Below are 9,879 nucleotides of genomic sequence, written 5' to 3'. Positions count from 1 at the left end.
CGATCAAGCACCGAAACTACGGCACCTCCGAGTTCTAGCACACGTTCAGCTCGATGACATCCCTCGAACTCCGATCCAGCCGAGTGTCGAGGGAGAGTTCCGTTAGCACGACGGCGTGGTGACGATCTTGATGTTCTACCGTCGCAGGGCTTCGCCTAAGCACCGCTACGATATTATCGAGGTGGACTATGGTGGAGGGGGGCACCGCACACGGCTAAGAGATCCAAGGGATCAATTGTTGTGTCTTTGGTGCTAGCCCTGCCCCTCTATTTATATGTTGAGCCCCGGGGTCGAAACTTGGAGCAAAAGCCTCCTCAAAGTCGGTTTTGCCCGAAAGGCAAGAGTCCCACTCGGACTCCAGGACCAAACGCCACAATCCTTGGCGTCTGGCCCAGACGCCATGGGCCTCGGCGTTTGGCCCAGGGCCAGACGCCAGGGTCTCCGGCGTTTGGCCCCCTGGCCTCCGCAAAACTCCTTTTGCACCGACCTAAAGCCTCATGGGCTTGACCGCTTGGCCTAACCATATCATCCAATATATGAATCTTTACGTCTCGACCATTTCGAGACTCCCCGTCATGTCCCCGATCTCATCCGGGACTCCGAACTCCTTCGGTACATCAAAACATGTAAACTCATAATATAACTGTCATCGAAACAATTATATTATGAGTTATGTGTTTTGATGTACTGAAGGTAGTTCGGAGTCCCGGATGAGATCGGGGACATGACGAGGAGTCTCGAAATGGTTGAGACGTAAAGATCGATATATTGGACGACTATATTCGGACATCGGAAAGGTTCCGAGTGATTCAGGTATTTTTCGGAGTACCGGAGAGTTACGAGAATTCGTATTGGGCCTTAATGGGCCATACGGGAAAGGAGAGAAAGGCCTCAAAGGGTGGCCGCACCCCTCCCCATGGACTGGTCCGAATTGGACTAGGGAGGGGGCGCCCCTTTCCTTCCTTCTCCTTTTTCCTTCCCTTCTCCTACTCCTACAAGGAAAGGAGGAGTCCTACTCCCGGTGGGAATAGGACTCCCCCCTTGGCGCACCTTCTCCTTGGCCAGCCGCGTCCCCCTTGCTCCTTTATATACGGGGGCAGGGGGCACCTCTAAACACAACAATTGACCTCTTGATCTCTTAGCCGTGTGCGGTGCCCCCCTCCACCATATTCCACCTCGGTAATATCGTAGCGGTGCTTAGGCAAAGCCCTGCGTCGGTAGCATCATCAACACCGTCATCACGCCGTTGTGCTGACGGAACTCTCCCGCAAAGCTCTGTTGGATCAGAGTTCGTGGGACATCATCGAGCTGAACGTGTGCTGAACTCGGAGGTGTCGTACGTTCGGTACTTGATCGGTCGGATCGTGAAGACGTACGAATACATCAACCGCGTTGTGCTAACGCTTCCGCTTTCGGTCTACGAGGGTACGTGGACAACACTCTCCCCTCTCGTTGTTATGCATCAACATGATCTTGTGTGTGCGTAGGATTTTTTTTGAAATTACTATCTTCCTCATCACATTTCATCTCGTGGCCATATAATCCACCAAATCATGCCACCTTCTCTATCCTCACACACCTAATCTTCTCCCCATCTCTCCTGAAGAGCAAATCTTGAGATATAGATTGGGATCACAGGCCGTTATATTTTTTAATTCAAAACTGAGTTGCAAATTATCAGAAACGTCCAAAACACATGGTGTGTAGATATTAGAGTGACTCATGCGCTAAATTAGTTTATAATTTTATTTATGATATATGGTCTGGTTAGTACAAAGAAGTGGGGAGCTAGAATAACAAATAAACTTTTGAAAAAGTTCTCGAGTTTAATATTTTGCGTAGCTTCCAAATGAATTGGGATTTTGATAAAATATGGATTTGGAGATGAACTTAATTCATTAGAATTGGAGGTTACCTTTTTGGATTTATTTATGAGTGCAAAATTATCATTATGTTTATAAAGGGATCATGTGTACTCGAGCACACTTGATGGTTAAAGTAATCACTAAAATTTGAATTTCTGATCAACTTTTACACCAATTGCCAAATTAGGTCAAATTTAAAAAATTAATTGGGAAAGTTCTTTTAGGTACATCCATTATTTATTCAACTGAGCTTTGTTCCACACACTTGAGACTGATAACTATGAGCCCCATTAACTTTCCATACTTGACAAATTTGTCTGTTGGCTTTAGCTAAACTGTAATGTAGGATTGTGTGCTGATAGCTTCTTACATATTGCAGCACAGATATCACAAAAAATAGTGAAAGTATATGTTAGAAAATAGAAATAAAATATCGAAAAGGTGTGGCTTGACCTGGGTGAACAATAAATAAAAAAACAAACATGAACATAAAAATATAACACGCAACAACCATCTTTATGGAATTCTACTAAAAATATGGGATTTGAAAACAAGATTTTTTTTAAGAAAAACAATCGTTAGTATGCTTGAAAAACTAGAGAATTCGAGTAAACTCTGGAATACTTTTTAAACATTCATATAACCCCACATACTTTTTCTTTCGCTAATGTTTCTAAACTAATTTTGATCTTTTCTTTAATTACTATGTCTTTGCATAATGTTTCTAAATTATTATATTTGACTTGTAAATATTCTTAATTTTTAAATAATTTTCATGGCATTACAATATTTTTCTCAAATATTTTAGATTTTATATATCCAGTATGCTTTTGTTTTCAAAGTAATCACTACTTTCGAAGGAAACTTAATATAATTCCACTACTCCTAAATTTTGTAGCATTTCCTATTACTTCTTTTTGTGTTACATTGGTTGTCATTTCTACAAGAAAATAGTGTTGTGTGAACAACAAGACTACTTTCACCCTAGAAAAACAGACTGCTTGTCGTGAGGTAAAATTTGACGGTAAGAAGGGTGTACAATGGAACTTGATCTATCCAAGCACAGATGGGTGACACAAGAGATTATAGAGGTTCAGGCACCTCAGCGGTGGAGGAAATAGTCCTAACCCTGTGCGTGCTCTTACGAGCGGTGGAGGAAATAGTCCTAACCCTGTGCGTGCTCTTGCGAGCGGTGGAGGAAATAGTCATAATCCTATGCGTGCTCTTGCATTTAGTTGTGTATAGGGTTTACAAAGAATGTGATTGAGTTCACAAGAAAAAGTAGAAGCTCCCCCGGACCTGGTGTCCTAGCCATGGCTTATATAGAGTAGTCCAAGAACCGGAGTTACAACGGCTGGTCTTAAATCTACAAGTAATGGCTCATTGATTGTTGGTTGTTTCTTTTCATCATGGTGTAATGGCTATGCTTAATGTGTCATAAGAGGTATCAGTAACGCTTGGAGCAATGGATGAGCAATTAACAAGGCACGCTGCGTTTGAATGACATGTTATTTTAATAATATTGATGTTGTGCCACAAGTCTTGGTCTTCCAAAATAGGAGACGACTATGGACAGACATACCAGGTAAATGGAGTGTCAGTGATTTCCTTGGTTGAATTTTAGTTTTTTTTAGGTGTAACTAGGGTTTTATTGATCAACCAAAACTGACGGGATACAAATAATATCTGGTGTGTTCCCTAGCCACACATGTCAACCGATAGGGAGTGTCGAGGCTGCTTTTGTCAAAGCATGAGCCTCGCAATTCGACTCCCTATTTTCAAAACAAAAGCTAACTTTAACAAAGTCTACAGATCTAACTTTAATCTCTTCGATGATACAAGCATAAGAAGATGATTGCGCAGCGTCATTGATGTCTGAGACGACTTGCATGCAGTCCGATGCTCTGATCACATGTGATAGATGAAGATCTTGAGCGAGGGCAAGTGCCTCATTGCATGCTTGGGCCTCCAGGTTTGTAGCGCCAACTAGGCCTTCGAAAACCGATGCGCCAATGTAGTTTCCTTCTTTGTCCCTGCAAATAACAGCACACGCTCCCGTCCGTCCCGACCTAGAGACAGCGCCATCCACATTTATCTTTGCCGCATCTTCGCCAAGAGGGATCCACTTCCGGCCCCTGGGCTTTGCCTCGCCAACATGCACTATGGGAATGTGTTTCGCTGCTATTTCAAGGTCCTGCAGATACCTGTTAATGAAGCACATGGTAGACAAAGGGCTCTGGAATTCATTATCATGGATTGCTCTTCTACGTGCCCACCATATTGCCCACATGGTGATTAGAGCTCTAGCGAGGTCTTGCTGATCCAGAGTTTCAAATATCCAGAATAGCCACAGACGCGCATCATCACTCTTGTTGGAAATCAAATGTGCCAAAATTTCCTCATCGCCTAGAGCCCAGACGCACCATGCCATCCTGCACTCAAACAAAGAATGCCGCCATGAGTCATACTCCGCATCACATAAACCACACACAGGTGAAGTGGCCATGTTACGCTCGTGGCGGACTGATCCAGTGGATAATGACATTTGTGCTAATCTCCACACAAAGACCTTGACCTTGGACGGAACTTTCACTTTCCACAATTGAGACCATGATCTGCTCTCAGCTTCAATGTTCGAGTGGCTCGGACTGTGCTCTAGCCAGTCCTCTCGCTGGTGTTTGATTCCACTTATCATCCTATAGGCAGATTTGACTGTGAATATTCCCCGACTCTCATAGTGCCATGACCAGAAGTCAGGTTGTACACGTGTGCTTAAAGGGATGTTCAAGATAACATCCACATCCGGCTGGATGAAGTTCTCGGTCAGTACTTGTACGTTCCATGATATGGATGTTGCATCAATGAGTTCTGACACTAACTGCGGCGGGGCGGGAGAAATAGAACATATAGGTCTCAATTTGAAATCACGCGGCAGCCAGTTATCTTCCCATATGTAAGTTTCAGTCCCCGACCCGATCCTCTTAATGAGGCCCAAAGCAAGCACATCTCTCCCCTCCATCAGCGAGCCCCATACTTGGGAAGGCCGGGTGCCAAGGCTTGCACCCAATATGTTGCTCTGAGGGTAGTAACGAGCAGGCAAAACACGCGCACTCAAAGACTCCGGGTCCTGAAGTAAACGCCAGACTTGACGAGCAAGCAAAGCAAGATTGAAAAGCTCTATATCCCTGAATCCGATGCCTTCCATATGCTTTGGTTTACACATAGTCTTCCAGGAAACCCAAGCCGGTTTTCTTTGGCCACGCTTACTCCCCCACCAAAACTTCCTGATAAGGCTGTTAATATGTTCAGTTAGGCCGCGATAAAGTTTGAAGCATGACATGGAATATGTCGGAATAGATTGTGCAACCGATTTGATCAAGACTTCTTTACCTCCTGCTGATAAACATTTCTCCATCCATCCTTGGATGTGTTTCCAAATTCTATCCTTTAAATACTTAAAGCTTCCTTCCATGTTCTTCCCTACATCTGTGGGCAGGCCCAAATACTTCTCTGACAGGGATTCGTTTTGAACATCCAGTGCATTCTTTATCTCGTTCTGTGTTACCTCTGGAACCCCCTTGCTGAAGTATATAGCGGACTTGTCTGTGTTTACTCGTTGGCCCGACGCATTGCAGTACATCCTCAAAATGTTCTGCTAGTTGCATTCTCCATGTTTGCTTCAAAGAACAGTAGACTATTGTCTGCAAAGAGCAAGTGATTAACTTGCGGGGCTGTTTCTGCAACAGCTAGACCCCTTATGCCACCTCCGTGATGTTTTAATAAAGATGAGAGACCCTCGGTTGCAAGTAAAAATAAGTACGGGGAGATAGGGTCCCCTTGTCTCATACCCCTTGATGGCCTGAACTCATTCAAACTACCACCATTAAAAAGAACTGAGAAAGTGACTGAAGAAACACATCTCATGATAGTCTCTGTGAATCGTGGACTAATGCCCAATCTCAACATAACAGCCTTCAGATAAGGCCATTCCAGGCGATCATATGCTTTCATCATATCTAACTTCAGCGCAACAAACCGATTGTTCTTTACTCTCCTCGTTTTCATATAATGCAAGCACTCATAAGCTGTCAAAAAATTATCCGTGATAAGACGTCCAGGCACAAAGGCCGACTACTCCTCAGAAATTACCTCAGGAAGGATGATCTTCAACCTGTTAGCTAAGACCTTTGACGCAATCTTATAGACCAAGTTACAAAGGATTATAGGCCGAAACTATCCTAGAATTTTTGGACTTGTGATCTTGGGAATAAGAACGATGAATGTGCGATTGATATCCTCCGGAGAATCATCTTCCTCGAGCAATCTAATAATCATGCCAGTAACCTCTTCACCACAGAGGTCCCACTGTCTCTGAAAAGATGTGTAGGAAATCCATCGGGGCCCGGTGCTTTAGTTGGAAACATTTGAAAGAGAGCAACTTTGACCTCTTCTTTTGTATATGGTGCATTAAGCTTTGCATTCATACTTCTATAACCTCTAACAGGGATGTGGGACAGAACCTCCTCCATCCCAATACATCCTTCAGACTTGTACAGTTTCTCATAGAACTCATTAGCCATACCGGCCATCTCTTCAGTATCAAAAGTAAGTGTCCCATCCGGCCTCTCAAGCTGAGTTATATTGTTTTTGCCCTTCTAGCACTCGCCTTCTTCTGAAAATACTGCGTGTTACTGTCTCCTGCGGACAGCCAGTCTATACGCGACCGTTATCTCATCATTATCTCCTCCCTGTACGAAATCTCAATAATCTTGTCCAAAACCCTCTTCTCCTCCTCGCCCGGCCCAACACGGGCCGGATCGGCTCTCAGAACTGCTAGCTGGTGCCACAGCTTCCTTAGCTCTTCCCGGACTGACCCAAAGGTTGCTCGGCTCCAATGTTTAAGCGATGCTCCAACCGATGTCAACTTATCAGCTAGCTCTGTTATACTTGTAGCTGGTTGGTTCTTTTCCCATTCATACTTAAGTGTAGCCCCAAACCTATCATCCGTCTCCCAGCAACATTCATATCTGAATGGTTTCCTCAACGCAATCCTCAGATTGTTTGCTTCCAACTCGTTCAGTAGTAATATGGGGTTGTGATCCGATTTTGCTGCTGTGAGATGCTCCAATGAAGCAAAGGGAAACATAGCTGACCAGGTAGCACTTGCCAAAGCTCGGTCAAGCCGTACCCTGCTGAATTCACCTCCCATGACTCTCTTCTCAAAAGTCCAATCCAGCCCTTTGTATCCAAGATCAGCCAGTTCACAAACATCGACCGCTTCTCTAAACCCTTCCATCTGTGCACTGTCTCTCTCATTAGGCCCCATCTGCTCCTCTTGCCTAAGTATCTCGTTGAAGTCCCCAATGCACAACCATTGCATGGTACTTTCTCCATGCAAGAACTTCATAGTGTCCCACGTCTTGTACCTCAAGCTCCTGTTTACTGCACCATAGAAACATGACAATCTCCATGGGTCTTTGCCCGGCTCTTTCACAACCGAATCAATATGATGTTGTGAATAGGTTTTTATTTCAAGTTCCACACTATTCTTCCAAAAAATGCATAAGCCTCCACTTCTGCCCGCACTATCTACTCCAAAACGACCAGTAAATCCTAAGCTACCCGCCAAGCCTTCCACCCTATACTTCGCTATCTGCGTTTCCACAATGCAAAGCACCATCGGCGCACACGCCTCCACTAGATCGCGGAGCTCTCTGACTGTTGCTGGGTCGCCAATCCCGCGAGAGTTCCAACATAGGGTTCTCATTGGGCTCGGCGGCCCTCCTCGGAGGAGGCCACCTGATCATGCATATCCACTTCATTACCATTCAAAACACCATCCTGCCTCCTCCTCTTCACTATAGGAACCTTCCCCGGGGTGTTATTTACCCCTGTTACGGTCTCATGTTCATTGTTTTCCAGCATTAAAACTGTTCCAGCGACCCTTCCTTCTAGATTCGTAAGCACTTGGCCTCGAATATTGACTGATCCATCAGCTAAGACCAGCCTTTTACGCACATTCATGTTATCAGTTGCTCTCACATCTTGTTGGGAATAGTCCCCATTATTGTACTGCATTTCATCTACCTCCCCCTCCCTACTTTCTCCGTCACGACCTCCCCTCCCTTGTCTACCTCCTCTACCTCCTCTTCCTCCCTGCCTACCTCCTCTACCACGTCTCTCCATGTTCACCCTTCCTCCTGACTCATACGTTTGCTGCTCTGATCCCCACAGAAGCCATTCTCCCCACTCGCAGGTACGAGGATCGTGAATTCCGTCCCCGCATTCTCAACGGTGTGCCCCATCAAGCCACAGAAATAATAGAAGTCCGGCAGCCTGTCATAGTATACATGATATTTCTTCTTCACCCTGAGGGTTATCGGCACAAACCTAACCAGAGGTGTATTCACATCCACAAAAACCCTAATTCCCAAAGCACTTGCTGGATTAATCTTTCCTTCGTTGACAATAGTCGTAAAAGGTGGTTCTCCAACCTTTGCAGCAACTTTCTCTGCAAGCTCTTTCTTGGCTGTCAGTCCATCCGACGACCCCTTGACTCTCGCCCACAAAGGCACTTTATTCAGTTTGTACTCCAAAACATCTATGAATCCATCATACTCCTGAATAATCACTGGAGCAAAACGGAAGATCCATGGGCCCCCATCCATGATCTGTTTCCAGTCCCCCAGGCAATGACACTGGAACAAGAAAAGATTCGGACCTTTTACATTGAAAGTGACGCCTTGAGCCGCCGCCCACGCGTTCCTCATCTGCTTCAGCAAGGCTGCATGGCTGAAAGGCTTAGTTATGTACACCCGGAACAACCCTAGCCATCGTACCCCGCCAATCAGCTCATCCACTTCTCCGGACAGATCTAGATCATCTTCCTCCTCTCCATGGAGTGTCATCCCCGCAAATTTGTCTTCCAGATTCGGCGCCGGTCCATAATAGTCCCACTCATCCTCGTCTCCTTCATCCACCCCTGTCTCCCTGCTCCTACTGCCTACTCCCTCCTCCACCTTCTTCGATCCTTCCTCCATACTCTCCCCACTAGCCTGATCTTTATCCACTAGTTCATCTCTCATCGTCACCTTCTCGCTTCCTTCTCCGCCCCCGGTCACCGGTGGTGGTCAACTTGCCATGCAAGCGTGCCGTCAAAGACAGGCCCTCCTGGTGACTCCCTGCCGGCGAGAAATCCGGCCGGCGAGGAGGTTTTACGTAGACTCCATGCGTAGCCGCCGGAGGAAAAGTGGAACCCTAGATCGCTTCTAGTGAATCATCCATGTGTAACGCCTCCTTAATTGCTCCCGGCAGCTAGTCTGATGGGCAAACCAACTGATGAAGATCCCTTGACTGGTGTCCACTCCGACTGGGCCGCCACCACCTGTTGCTCGTGTTTATCTAGTCCTTTGCGTTCATGGGCCTGGGCCTGCATGAACCTCTTAGCTGGGCCTTATGTCGCTGTGGGCCTATCCGGTGTGGTTCCCTCATCACCCGGTGTTAAAATTAAGGGTAATACTTATCTTGTATATACTGGCATTTATGGTTTAAAAATAAACTTGTTTGATAGAATGGTCAGTCTCCATATTTTCGGTTTAATTTTGGTAAATTAATTTACATAAATGGTCATTTCTACTCATTTCCTAAGAAACGCCATCGATCGTACTGAAAATCTTGTATGATGAAGTACTTACTTTCACAAGTCTAAATGTTAGTCAAGATTAAACACTCAGTTTAGCTAGTTAACAAAATAATTCACGAACTCACTTTTTCCCGTGATGACCAACGACTCGAGTGGAATGAACCACAGCTTCAAAAATAAAATAAAAAAATAAAGAGGAATCAACCAGATGCACGCGCGTATGCGCACATGAAAAAGGTTTCGCCGTTAGCGAAGGAATCTCCACTGTACACGTCCAAGTATACGTCCAACTGGCTCTTGTTCCATGTGACATTGACCACGTGGGCTTGCACGTACCACACGTCTTGAATTGTGTACGAAACGCATGCTCAG

Source organism: Triticum dicoccoides, chromosome 7B (genome assembly GCF_002162155.2).
Source record: "Triticum dicoccoides isolate Atlit2015 ecotype Zavitan chromosome 7B, WEW_v2.0, whole genome shotgun sequence".
Lineage (NCBI taxonomy): Eukaryota > Viridiplantae > Streptophyta > Magnoliopsida > Poales > Poaceae > Triticum > Triticum dicoccoides.
Note: the sequence above shows the minus strand (reverse complement) of the source record.